General features: G+C 45.8%; 1 protein-coding gene across 4 annotated transcripts in view; it reads left to right on the top strand.

Annotated features, from left to right (window-relative positions):
- Positions 1-12,965, top strand: part of LOC147123520 (AT-rich interactive domain-containing protein 3A-like) — a 613,732-nt gene that overhangs the window by 111,867 nt on the left and 488,900 nt on the right. The gene's annotated exons all lie outside the window — the stretch shown is intronic.

Raw genomic sequence — 12,965 nt, 5'->3', positions numbered from 1 at the left:
CTGTGTGTGTGTGTTGATGGTGGGAGTACTGTGTGTGTGTTGATAGTGGCAGTACTGTGTGTGTGTTGATGGTGCCAGTACTGTGTGTGTTGATGGTGGGAGTATTTTGTGTGTGTTGATGGTGGGAGTATTGTGTGTGTGTTGATGGTGAGACTACTGTGTGTGTGTGTTGATGGTGAGAGTACTGTGCGTGTGTTGATGGTGAGAGTACTGTGTGTGTGTTGATGGTGATAGTACTGTGCGTGTGTTGATAGTGAGAGTACTGTGTGTGTGTGTTGATGGTGAGAGTACTGTGTGTGTATTGATGGTGAGAGTACTGTGTGTGTGTGTTGATGGTGCGAGTAATGTGTGTGTGTGTTGATGGCGGGAGTACTGTGTGTGTGTGTTGATGGTGAGAGTACTGTGTGTGTGTGTTGATGGTGAGAGTACTGTGTGTGTGTGTTGATGGTGAGAGTACTGTGTGTGTGTGTTGATGGTGAGAGTACTGTGTGTGTGTTGATGGTGAGAGTACTGTGTGTGTGCTGATGGTGAGAGTACTGTGTGTGTGTTGATGGTGAGAGTACTGTGTGTGTGTTGATGGTGAGAGTGCTGTGTGTGTGTTGATGGTGAGAGTGCTGTGTGTGTGCTGATGGTGAGAGTACTGTGTGTGTGTTGATGGTGAGAGTTCTGTGTGTGTTGATGGTGGGAGTACTGTGTGTGTGTGTTGATGGTGAAAGTACTGTGTGTGTGTTGATAGTGGCAGTACTGTGTGTGTTGATGGTGAGAGTACTGTGTGTGTGTTGATGGTGGGAGTACTGTGTGTGTGTGTTGATGGTGAGAGTACTGTGTGTGTGTTGATAGTGGCAGTACTGTGTGTGTGTTGATGGTGCCAGTACTGTGTGTGTTGATGGTGGGAGTATTTTGTGTGTGTTGATGGTGGGAGTATTGTGTGTGTGTTGATGGTGAGACTACTGTGTGTGTGTGTTGATGGTGAGAGTACTGTGCGTGTGTTGATGATGGGAGTACTGTGTGTGTGTGTTGATGGTGAGAGTACTGTGTGTGTTTTGATGGTGAGACTACTGTGTGTGTGTTGATGGTGAGAGTACTGTGTGTGTGTGTTGATGGTGAGAGTACTGTGTGTGTGTTGATGGTGAGAGTACTGTGTGTGTGCTGATGGTGAGAGTACTGTGTGTGTGTTGATGGTGAGAGTACTGTGTGTGTGTTGATGGTGAGAGTGCTGTGTGTGTGTTGATGGTGAGAGTGCTGTGTGTGTGCTGATGGTGAGAGTACTGTGTGTGTGTTGATGGTGAGAGTTCTGTGTGTGTTGATGGTGGGAGTACTGTGTGTGTGTTGATGGTGAGAGTACTGTGTGTGTGCTGATGGTGAGAGTACTGTGTGTGTGTATTGATGGTGAGAGTACTGTGTGTGTGTTGATGGTGAGAGAACTGTGTGTGTGTTGATGGTGGGAGTACTGTGTGTATGCTGATGGTGAGAGAACCGTGTGTGTGTGTTGATGGTGAGAGTACTGTGTGTATGTTGATGGTGAGAGAACCGTGTGTGTGTGTTGATGGTGGGAGTACAGTGTGTGTGTTGATGGTGAGAGTACTGTGTGTGTTTTGGTGTTGGGAGTATTGTGTGTGTCGATGGTGAGAGTACTATGTGTGTGTTGATGGTGAAAGTACTTAGTGTGTGTTAATGGTGAGAGTACTGTGTGTGTGTTAATGGTGAGCGTACTGTGTGTGTGTTGATGGTGAGAGTGCTGTGTGTGTGTTAATGGTGAGCGTACTGTGTGTGTGTGTTGATGGTGTGAGTACTGTGTGTGTGTTGATGGTGAGTGTACTGTGTGTGTGTGTTGATGGTGAGAATATTGTGTGTGTGTTGATGGTGAGAGTACTGTGTGTGTGTTGATGGTGAGAGTACTGTGTGTGTGTTGATGGTGAGAGTACTGTGTGTGTGTTGATGGTGAGAGTACTGTGTGTGTGTGTTGATGGTGAGAGTACTGTGTGTGTGTTGATGGTGAGAGTACTGTGTGTGTGTTGATGGTGAGAGTACTGTGTGTGTGTGTTGACGGTGAGAGTACTGTGTGTTTGTTGATGGTGAGAGCACTGTGTGTGTGTGTTGACGGTGAGAGTACTGTGTGTGTGTGTTGATGGTGGGAGTACTGTGTGTGTGTGTTGAAGGTGAGAGTACTGTGTGTGTGTGTTGATGTTGAGAGTGCTGTGTGTGTGTTGATGGTGAGAGTACTGTGTATGTGTGTTGATGGTGAGAGTACTGTGTGTGTGTTGATGGTGAGAGTACTGTGTGTGTGTGTTGATGGTGAGAGTACTGTGTGTGTGTTGATGGTGAGAGTACTGTGTGTGTGTTGATGGTGAGAGTACTGTGTGTGTGTGTTGACGGTGAGAGTACTGTGTGTTTGTTGATGGTGAGAGCACTCTGTGTGTGTGTTGACGGTGAGAGTACTGTGTGTGTGTGTTGATGGTGGGAGTACTGTGTGTGTGTGTTGAAGGTGAGAGTACTGTATGTGTGTGTTGATGTTGAGAGTGCTGTGTGTGTGTTGATGGTGAGAGTACTGTGTATGTGTGTTGATGGTGAGAGTACTGTGTATGTGTGTTGATGGTGAGAGTACTGTGTGTGTGTTGATGGTGAGAGTACTGTGCGTGTGTGTTGATGGTGGGAGTACAGTGTGTGTGTGTTGATGGTGGGAGCACTGTGTGTGTGTGTTGATGGTGAGAGTACTGTGTGTGTGTGTTGATGGTGAGAGTACCGTGCGTGTGTTGATGGTGAGAGTACTGTGTGTGTGTGTTGATGGTGAGAGTACTGTGTGTGTGTGTTGATGGTGAGAGTACTGTGCCTGTGATGATGGTGAGAGTATTGTGTGTGTTTTGATGGTGAGAGTAATGTGTGTGTGTTGATGGTGAGAGTACTGTGTGTGTGTGTTGATTGTGGGAGTACTGTGTGTGTGTGTTGATGGTGGGAGTGCTGTGTGTTTGTGTTGATGGTGAGAGTGCTATCTGTGTGTTGATGGTGAGAGTACTGTGTGTGTGTTGATGGTGAGAGTGCTGTGTGTGTGTTGATGGCAAGAGTGCTGTGTGTCTGTTGATGGTGAGAGTACTGTGTGTGTGTGCTGATGGTGAGAGTACTGTGTGTGTGTTGATGGTGAGAGTACCGTGTGTCTGTGTTGGTGGTGGGAGTACTGTGTGTGTGTTGATGGTGAGAGCTTTGTGTGTGTCGATGGTGAGAGTACTGTGTGTGTGTTGATGGTGAGAGTACTGTGTGTTAATGGTGGGTATTCTATGTGTGTGTCGGTGGTGAGAGTACTGTGTGTGAGTTGATGGTCAGAGTACTGTGTGTGTGTGTTGATGGTGAGAGTCCTGTGTGTGTGTGTCGATGGTGAGAGTACTGTGTGTGTGATTATGGTGAGATTACTGTGTGTGTGTTGATGGTGAGAGTACTGTGTCTGTGTTGATGTTGAGAGTACTGTGTGTGTGATGATGGTGAGAGTACTGTGTGTTGATGGTGGGTATTCTTTGTGTGTGTCGATGGTGAGAGTACTGTGTGTGAGTTGATGGTCAGAGTACTGTGTGTGTGTGCTGATGGTGAGAGTACTGTGTGTGTGTGTCGATGGTGAGTGTACTGTGTGTGTGATGATGGTGAGATTACTGTGTGTGTGTTGATGGTGAGAGTACAGTGTGTGTGTGTTGATGCTGAGAGTACTGTGTGTGTGTTGGTGTTGGGAGTATTGTGTGTGTCGATGGTGAGAGTACTGTGTGTGTGTTGATGGTGAAAGTACTTAGTGTGTGTTGATGGTGAGACTACTGTGTGTGTGTGTTGATGGTGAGAGTACTGTGCGTGTGTTGATGGTGAGAGTACTGTGTGTGTGTTGGTGTTGGGAGTATTGTGTGTGTCGATGGTGAGAGTACTGTGTGTGTGTTGATGGTGAAAGTACTTAGTGTGTGTTAATGGTGAGAGTACTGTGTGTGTGTCTTGACGGTGAGAGTACTGTGTGTGTGGTGATGGTGTGAGTACTGTGTGTGTGTTGATGGTGTGAGTACTGTGTGTGTGTTGATGGTGAGTGTACTGTGTGTGTGTGTTGATGGTGAGAATACTGTGTGTGTTGATGGTGAGAGTACTGTGTGTGTGATGATAGTGAGAGTACTGTGTGTGTGTTGATGGTGAGAGAACTGTGTGTGTGTGTTGATGGTGAGAGTACTGTGTGTGTGTGTTGATGGTGAGAGTGCTGTGTGTGTGTTGATGGTGAGAGAACTGTGTGTGTGTGTTGATGGTGAGAGTACTGTGTGTGTGTGTTGATGGTGAGAGTACTCTGTGTGTTGATGGTGGGAGTAATGTGTGTGTATGTTGATGGTGGGAGTACTGTGTGTGTGTGTTGATGGTGAGAGTAATGTGTGTGTGTGTTGATGGTGGGAGCACTGTGTGTGTGTTGGTGGTGAGAGTACTGTGTGTGTGTGGTGATGGTGAGAGTACTGTGTGTGTGTGTTGATGGTGAAAGTACTGTGTGTGTGTTGATAGTGGCAGTACTGTGTTTGTTGATGGTGAGAGTACTGTGTGTGTGTTGATAGTGGCAGTACTGTGTGTGTGTTGATGGTGCCAGTACTGTGTGTGTTGATGGTGGGAGTATTGTGTGTGTGTTGATGGTGGGAGTATTGTGTGTGTGTTGATGGTGAGACTACTGTGTGTGTGTGTTGATGGTGAGAGTACAGTGTGTGTGTTGATGGTGAGAGTACTGTGTGTGTGTTGATGGTGAGAGTACTGTGTGTGTGTTGATGGTGAGAGTACTGTGTGTGTGTTGATGGTGAGAGTACTGTGTGTGTGTTGATTGTGGGAGTACTGTGTGTGGGTTGATGGTGAGAGTACTGTGTGTGTGTTGATGGTGAGAGTAGTGTGTGTGTGTGTTGATGGTGAGAGTACTGTGTGTGTGTTGATGGTGAGAGTATTGTGTGTGTGTTGATTGTGGGAGTACTGTGTGTGGGTTGATGGCGAGAGTACTGTGTGTGTGTTGATGGTGAGAGTACTGTGTGTGTGTTGATTGTGGGAGTACTGTGTGTGGGTTGATGGTGAGAGTACTGTGTGTGTGTTGATGGTGAGAATACTGTGTGTGTGTTGATTGTGGGAGTACTGTGTGTGTGTTGATGGTGAGAGTACTGTGTGTGTATTGATGGTGAGAGTACTGTGTGTGTGTTGATGGTGAGAGTACTGTGTGTGTGTTGATGGTGAGAGTACTGTGTGTGTGTTGATGGTGAGAGTACTGTGTGTGTGTGTTGATGGTGGGAGTACTGTGTTATTGTTGATGGTGAGACTACTGTCTGTGGGTTGATGGTGAGAGTCCTGTGTGTGTGTTGATGGTGAGAGTACTGTGTGTGTATTGATGGTGAGAGTACTGTGTGTGTGTTGATGGTGAGAGTACTGTGTGTGTGTGTTGATGGTGGGAGTACTGTGTTATTGTTGATGGTGAGAGTACTGTGTGTGTGTTGATGGTGAGAGTACTGTATGTGTGTTGATTGTGGGAGTACTGTGTGTGGGTTGATGGGGAGAGTACTGTGTGTGTGTTGATGGTGAGAGTACTGTGTGTGTGTTGATTGTGGGAGTACTGTGTGTGGGTTGATGGTGAGAGTACTGTGTGTGTGTTGATGGTGAGAGTACTGTGTGTGTGTTGATGGTGAGAGTACTGTGTGTGTGTTGATGGTGAGAGTACTGTGTGTGAGTTGATGATGAGAGTACTGTGTGTGTGTTGATGGTGAGAGTACTGTGTGTGTGTTGATGGTGAGAGTACTGTGTGTGTGTGTTGATGGTGAGAGTACTGTGTGTGTGTTGATTGTGGGAGTACTGTGTGTGGGTTGATGGTGAGAGTACTGTGTGAGTGTGTTGATGGTGAGAGTACTGTGCGTGTGATGATGGTGAGAGTATTGTGTGTGTTTTGATGGTGAGAGTAATGTGTGTGTGTTGATGGTGAGAGTACTGTGTGTGTGTGTTGATTGTGGGAGTACTGTGTGTGTGTGTTGATGGTGGGAGTACTGTGTGTTTGTGTTGATGGTGAGAGTGCTATCTGTGTGTTGATGGTGAGAGTACTGTGTGTGTGTTGATGGTGAGAGTGCTGTGTGTGTGTTGATGGCAAGAGTGCTGTGTGTCTGTTGATGGTGAGAGTACTGTGTGTGTGTTGATGGCAAGAGTACTGTGTGTGTGTTGATGGTGAGAGTACCGTGTGTCTGTGTTGGTGGTGGGAGTACTGTGTGTGTGTTGATGGTGAGAGTACTGTGTGTGTGTTGATGTTGAGAGTACTGTGTGTGTGTTGATGGTGAGAGTATTTTCTGTGTGTTGATGTTGAGAGTACTGTGTGTGTGTTGATGGTGAGAGTACTGTGTGTGTGTTGATGGTGAGAGTACTGTGTGTGTGTGTTGATGGTGAGAGTACTGTGTGTGTGTTGATGGTGAGAGTACTGTGTGTGTGTTGATGGTGAGAGTACTGTGTGTGTGTTGATGGTGAGAGTACTGTGTGTGTGTTGATGTTGAGAGTACTGTGTGTGTGTTGATGGTGAGAGTACTGTGTGTGTGTTGATGTTGAGAGTACTGTGTGTGTGTTGATGGTGAGAGTACTGTGTGTGTGTTGATGGTGAGAGTACTGTGTGTGTGTTGATGGTGAGAGTACTGTGTGTGTGTTGATGGTGAGAGTACTGTGTGTGTGTTGATGGTGAGAGTACTGTGTGTGTGTTGATGTTGAGAGTTCTGTGTGTGTGTTGATGGTGAGAGTACTGTGTGTGTGTGTTGATGGTGAGAGTACTGTGTGTGTGTTGATGGTGACAGTACTGTGTGTGTGTTGATGGTGAGAGTACTGTGTGTGTATTGATTGTGAGAGTACTGTGTGTGTGTTGATGGTGAGAGTACTGTGTGTGTGTTGATTGTGGGAGTACTGTGTGTGTGTTGATGGTGAGACTACTGTGTGTGTGTTGATGGTGAGGGTACTGTGTGTGTGTTGATTGTGGGCGTACTGTGTGTGTGTTGATGGTGAGAGTACTGTGTGTGTGTTGATTGTGGGAGTACTGTGTGTGTGTTGATGGTGATAGTACTGTGTGTGTGTTGATTGTGGGAGTACTGTGTGTGTGTTGATGGTGAGAGTACTGTGTGTGTGTTGATTGTGGAGTACTGTGTGTGGGTTGATGGTGAGAGTACTGTGTGTGTGATGATAGTGAGAGTACTGTGTGTGTGTTGATGGTGAGAGAACTGTGTGTGTGTGTTGATGGTGAGAGTACTGTGTGTGTGTGTTGATGGTGAGAGTGCTGTGTGTGTGTTGATGGTGAGAGAACTGTGTGTGTGTGTTGATGGTGAGAGTACTGTGTGTGTGTGTTGATGGTGAGAGTACTCTGTGTGTTGATGGTGGGAGTAATGTGTGTGTATGTTGATGGTGGGAGTACTGTGTGTGTGTGTTGATGGTGAGAGTAATGTGTGTGTGTGTTGATGGTGGGAGCACTGTGTGTGTGTTGGTGGTGAGAGTACTGTGTGTGTGTGGTGATGGTGAGAGTACTGTGTGTGTGTGTTGATGGTGAAAGTACTGTGTGTGTGTTGATAGTGGCAGTACTGTGTTTGTTGATGGTGAGAGTACTGTGTGTGTGTTGATGGTGGGAGTACTGTGTGTGTGTGTTGATGGTGAGAGTACTGTGTGTGTGTTGATAGTGGCAGTACTGTGTGTGTGTTGATGGTGCCAGTACTGTGTGTGTTGATGGTGGGAGTATTGTGTGTGTGTTGATGGTGGGAGTATTGTGTGTGTGTTGATGGTGAGACTACTGTGTGTGTGTGTTGATGGTGAGAGTACTGTGCGTGTGTTGATGGTGAGAGTACTGTGTGTGTGTTGATGGTGATAGTACTGTGCGTGTGTTGATAGTGAGAGTACTGTGTGTGTGTGTTGATGGTGAGAGTACTGTGTGTGTATTGATGGTGAGAGTACTGTGTGTGTGTGTTGATGGTGCGAGTAATGTGTGTGTGTGTTGATGGCGGGAGTACTGTGTGTGTGTGTTGATGGTGAGAGTACTGTGTGTGTGTGTTGATGGTGAGAGTACTGTGTGTGTGTGTTGATGGAGAGAGTACTGTGTGTGTGTGTTGATGGTGAGAGTACTGTGTGTGTGTTGATGGTGAGAGTACTGTGTGTGTGTTGATGGTGAGAGCACTGTGTGTGTGTTGATGGTGAGAGTACTGTGTGTGTGTTGATGGTGAGAGTACTGTGTGTGTGTTGATTGTGGGAGTACTGTGTGTGCGTTGATGGTGAGAGTACTGTGTGTGTGTTGATGGTGAGAGTAGTGTGTGTGTGTGTTGATGGTGAGAGTACAGTGTGTGTGTTGATGGTGAGAGTACTGTGTGTGTGTTGATGGTGAGAGTACTGTGTGTGTGTTGATGGTGAGAGTACTGTGTGTGTGTTGATGGTGAGAGTACTGTGTGTGTGTTGATTGTGGGAGTACTGTGTGTGGGTTGATGGTGAGAGTACTGTGTGTGTGTTGATGGTGAGAGTAGTGTGTGTGTGTGTTGATGGTGAGAGTACTGTGTGTGTGTTGATGGTGAGAGTACTGTGTGTGTGTTGATTGTGGGAGTACTGTGTGTGGGTTGATGGCGAGAGTACTGTGTGTGTGTTGATGGTGAGAGTACTGTGTGTGTGTTGATTGTGGGAGTACTGTGTGTGGGTTGATGGTGAGAGTACTGTGTGTGTGTTGATGGTGAGAATACTGTGTGTGTGTTGATTGTGGGAGTACTGTGTGTGTGTTGATGGTGAGAGTACTGTGTGTGTATTGATGGTGAGAGTACTGTGTGTGTGTTGATGGTGAGAGTACTGTGTGTGTGTTGATGGTGAGAGTACTGTGTGTGTGTTGATGGTGAGAGTACTGTGTGTCTGTGTTGAAGGTGGGAGTACTGTGTTATTGTTGATGGTGAGAGTACTGTCTATGGGTTGATGGTGAGAGTCCTGTGTGTGTGTTGATGGTGAGAGTACTGTGTGTGTATTGATGGTGAGAGTACTGTGTGTGTGTTGATGGTGAGAGTACTGTGTGTGTGTGTTGATGGTGGGAGTACTGTGTTATTGTTGATGGTGATAGTACTGTGTGTGTGTGTTGACCGTGAGAGTACTGTGTGTGTGTTGATGGTGAGAGTACTGTGTGTGTGTTGATGGTGAGAGTACTGTATGTGTGTTGATTGTGGGAGTACTGTGTGTGGGTTGATGGGGAGAGTACTGTGTGTGTGTTGATGGTGAGAGTACTGTGTGTGTGTTGATTGTGGGAGTACTGTGTGTGGGTTGATGGTGAGAGTACTGTGTGTGTGTTGATGGTGAGAGTACTGTGTGTGTGTTGATGGTGAGAGTACTGTGTGTGTGTTGATGGTGAGAGTACTGTGTGTGAGTTGATGATGAGAGTACTGTGTGTGTGTTGATGGTGAGAGTACTGTGTGTGTGTTGATGGTGAGAGTACTGTGTGTGTGTGTTGATGGTGAGAGTACTGTGTGTGTGTTGATTGTGGGAGTACTGTGTGTGGGTTGATGGTGAGAGTACTGTGTGTGTGTGTTGATGGTGAGAGTACTGTGCGTGTGATGATGGTGAGAGTATTGTGTGTGTTTTGATGGTGAGAGTAATGTGTGTGTGTTGATGGTGAGAGTACTGTGTGTGTGTGTTGATTGTGGGAGTACTGTGTGTGTGTGTTGATGGTGGGAGTACTGTGTGTTTGTGTTGATGGTGAGAGTGCTATCTGTGTGTTGATGGTGAGAGTACTGTGTGTGTGTTGATGGTGAGAGTGCTGTGTGTGTGTTGATGGCAAGAGTGCTGTGTGTCTGTTGATGGTGAGAGTACTGTGTGTGTGTGCTGATGGTGAGAGTACTGTGTGTGTGTTGATGGTGAGAGTACCGTGTGTCTGTGTTGGTGGTGGGAGTACTGTGTGTGTGTTGATGGTGAGAGTACTGTGTGTGTGTTGATGTTGAGAGTACTGTGTGTGTGTTGATGGTGAGAGTATTTTCTGTGTGTTGATGTTGAGAGTACTGTGTGTGTGTTGATGGTGAGAGTACTGTGTGTGTGTTGATGGTGAGAGTACTGTGTGTGTGTGTTGATGGTGAGAGTACTGTGTGTGTGTTGATGGTGAGAGTACTGTGTGTGTGTTGATGTTGAGAGTACTGTGTGTGTGTTGATGGTGAGAGTACTGTGTGTCTGTTGATGTTGAGAGTACTGTGTGTGTGTTGATGGTGAGAGTACTGTGTGTGTGTTGATGGTGAGAGTACTGTGTGTGTGTTGATGGTGAGAGTACTGTGTGTGTGTTGATGGTGAGAGTACTGTGTGTGTGTTGATGGTGAGAGTACTGTGTGTGTGTTGATGTTGAGAGTTCTGTGTGTGTGTTGATGGTGAGAGTACTGTGTGTGTGTGTTGATGGTGAGAGTACTGTGTGTGTGTTGATGGTGACAGTACTGTGTGTGTGTTGATGGTGAGAGTACTGTGTGTGTATTGATTGTGAGAGTACTGTGTGTGTGTTGATGGTGAGAGTACTGTGTGTGTGTTGATTGTGGGAGTACTGTGTGTGTTGATGGTGAGACTACTGTGTGTGTGTTGATGGTGAGGGTACTGTGTGTGTGTTGATTGTGGGCGTACTGTGTGTGTGTTGATGGTGAGAGTACTGTGTGTGTGTTGATTGTGGGAGTACTGTGTGTGTGTTGATGGTGATAGTACTGTGTGTGTGTTGATTGTGGGAGTACTGTGTGTGTGTTGATGGTGAGAGTACTGTGTGTGTGTTGATTGTGGAGTACTGTGTGTGGGTTGATGGTGAGAGTACTGTGTGTGTTGATGATCCACGGATAAATGCAAGCATAGCAAGAGACTGTGAATTAAAACATAACGTGCACCTGGCCCTACACCCCACCCTCGATGTGGAATGTGTTTACGACCAAGTCCATATCCACAGAAACCAAATGTCGGTCTTTGCGAAGGACCTGAAGGACATCGCTTTTAACCGGGTCCACACCCAGATACCAAAAAGACCCCCCCCTGATCACCAAAGACCAACGGGATACAGACCAGGACTACTACAGAGACCATCAACACACCAACCGGGACCAGAGAGGATCCCCACGCACAACAACAATGTCGGACCTGCACCACCCATGTACTACAGGGGAACAGGACCACCCCCAGCCAGGCAGAGGGAGAGGTGCTCAGAGCGTACGCAATACCACAGGCAGAGACAATCCACTAAGAGACATAATGCAGGCGATCAGCAGCATCCACTCCCGCCTTATGGATCAGAAAATTAAGGACTATTTGTTAGAAAAAGTTGTAACCAATTATCCTCAGCATTTATAGACAATTGAAATGTTCTTTTTTCCCCATTTAGACACGACAAACACATATTACTATTTATCATATTCTAACCCATCACAGTAAAAGATCAATTTTAGCATGAAATCCTTATATATCTCAACCTGGAATATCCAAGGTCTACGCTCTTCTATGCTTGGCATGAAGAGTGGGACCCCAGAGTTCCTAGATGAGATTAAAGATCTGGATATTATCTTTTTACAGGAAACCTGGTGTAGAGGAGAAGGGCACACTGGCTGTCCCATTGGGTACACAGAGCTGGTGGTCCCCTTCAATAAATTGCCAGGAGTAACCCAGGGCAGAGAATCTGGAGGCATACTGATTTGGATTAAAGCAGAGCTTAGGAGTTGCATTGAATTTGTGGAAAAGGGCGAAAACCACTTATGGCTCAAAATTAAGAGGGGCATCATCTCTAGCATGAAAGATGTCTTCATTTGCACACTCTATATCCCCCCGACAGAATCCCCGTACTTCAAAGAGGACACCTTCTCCAACATAGAGAGGGAGATTATCCAATTCCAGGCCCTGGGAAATGTGTTGATCTGTGGGGACCTCAACTCAAGAACGGGCGAAGAACCAGACTTCACCAATAATCATGGGAATAATTACATATTTGGGAATAACCACTTTGATCTCCCTTCCCATCCACACAGGCATAACTGCGACAAACAGAAAAATGCTAACGGAAAACAGCTCCTGCAGCTCTGTTGAAGCCTGGGTCTGTACATTGTCAATGGTAGGTTATTGGGAGACTTCCTAGGAAGATCCACCTATTGCTCACCTCTTGGCTTCAGCACCGTAGACTATATGATTACAGATCTAGACCCATCCTCTTTCAGAACATTCACAGTCAAACCACAAACAACAATGTCAGACCACAGTCAAATTACTGCATATCTTGAAAGGACAGAAACAACCAACACAGAAACACAACCCAGTAAACTGTACAACATTAAAAACTCTTACAGATGGGCCAAAAACAGCACGGAAAAATACCAGAAAACAATTAGCAACCAAACAACTCAAGCTCTCTTGGACACCTTTCTGGAAAATACATACACACACAATAAAGAAGACGTAAACCGGGCAGTGAATAACCTAAATAATATTTTTGATAATTTGGCATCAATGTCAAACTTGAAAGTTCGCAAGAACAAACCCAAAACAAAAAACTACGAAAAATGGTTTGACTCCGATTGCCATAACATGAGGAAAAAACTCAGAAAAATATCAAACCAAAAACACAGACAACCAGAAAATGAGGAATTACGCCTTACTTATTGTCAGGCACTAACACAATACAAAAACACACTCAGAACCAAGAAAGAGCAGTATATTAAAAATACACTCATCTCCATTGAGGAATCCATTGATTCCAATTGTTTCTGGGACAACTGGAATACATTACACAAAAAACAACACGACGAATTGGCCATTCAAAACGGAGACACATGGGAAAACCATTTTGAAAAATTATACCAGAAAAACACACTAAGCCCAGAGCAATACCAAATATGCGAAAAACTGGCAAAGCTAGAATTTGCCATAAAAGATAACCAAAACCCGATAGATCCCGTAATATCTGAAAAAGAGCTAATTGAAAAACTCAAGGACCTGTGACCAGGAAAAGCTTGCGGTGCAGACGG

The sequence above is a fragment of the Somniosus microcephalus genome, chromosome 2, assembly GCF_052327205.1.
Source record: "Somniosus microcephalus isolate GS21.2 chromosome 2, FLI_Smic_1.0, whole genome shotgun sequence".
Taxonomy (NCBI): domain Eukaryota; kingdom Metazoa; phylum Chordata; class Chondrichthyes; order Squaliformes; family Somniosidae; genus Somniosus; species Somniosus microcephalus.
The sequence above is the reverse complement of the archived record's forward strand: the minus strand, read 5'-3'. Positions and strand labels throughout refer to the sequence as shown.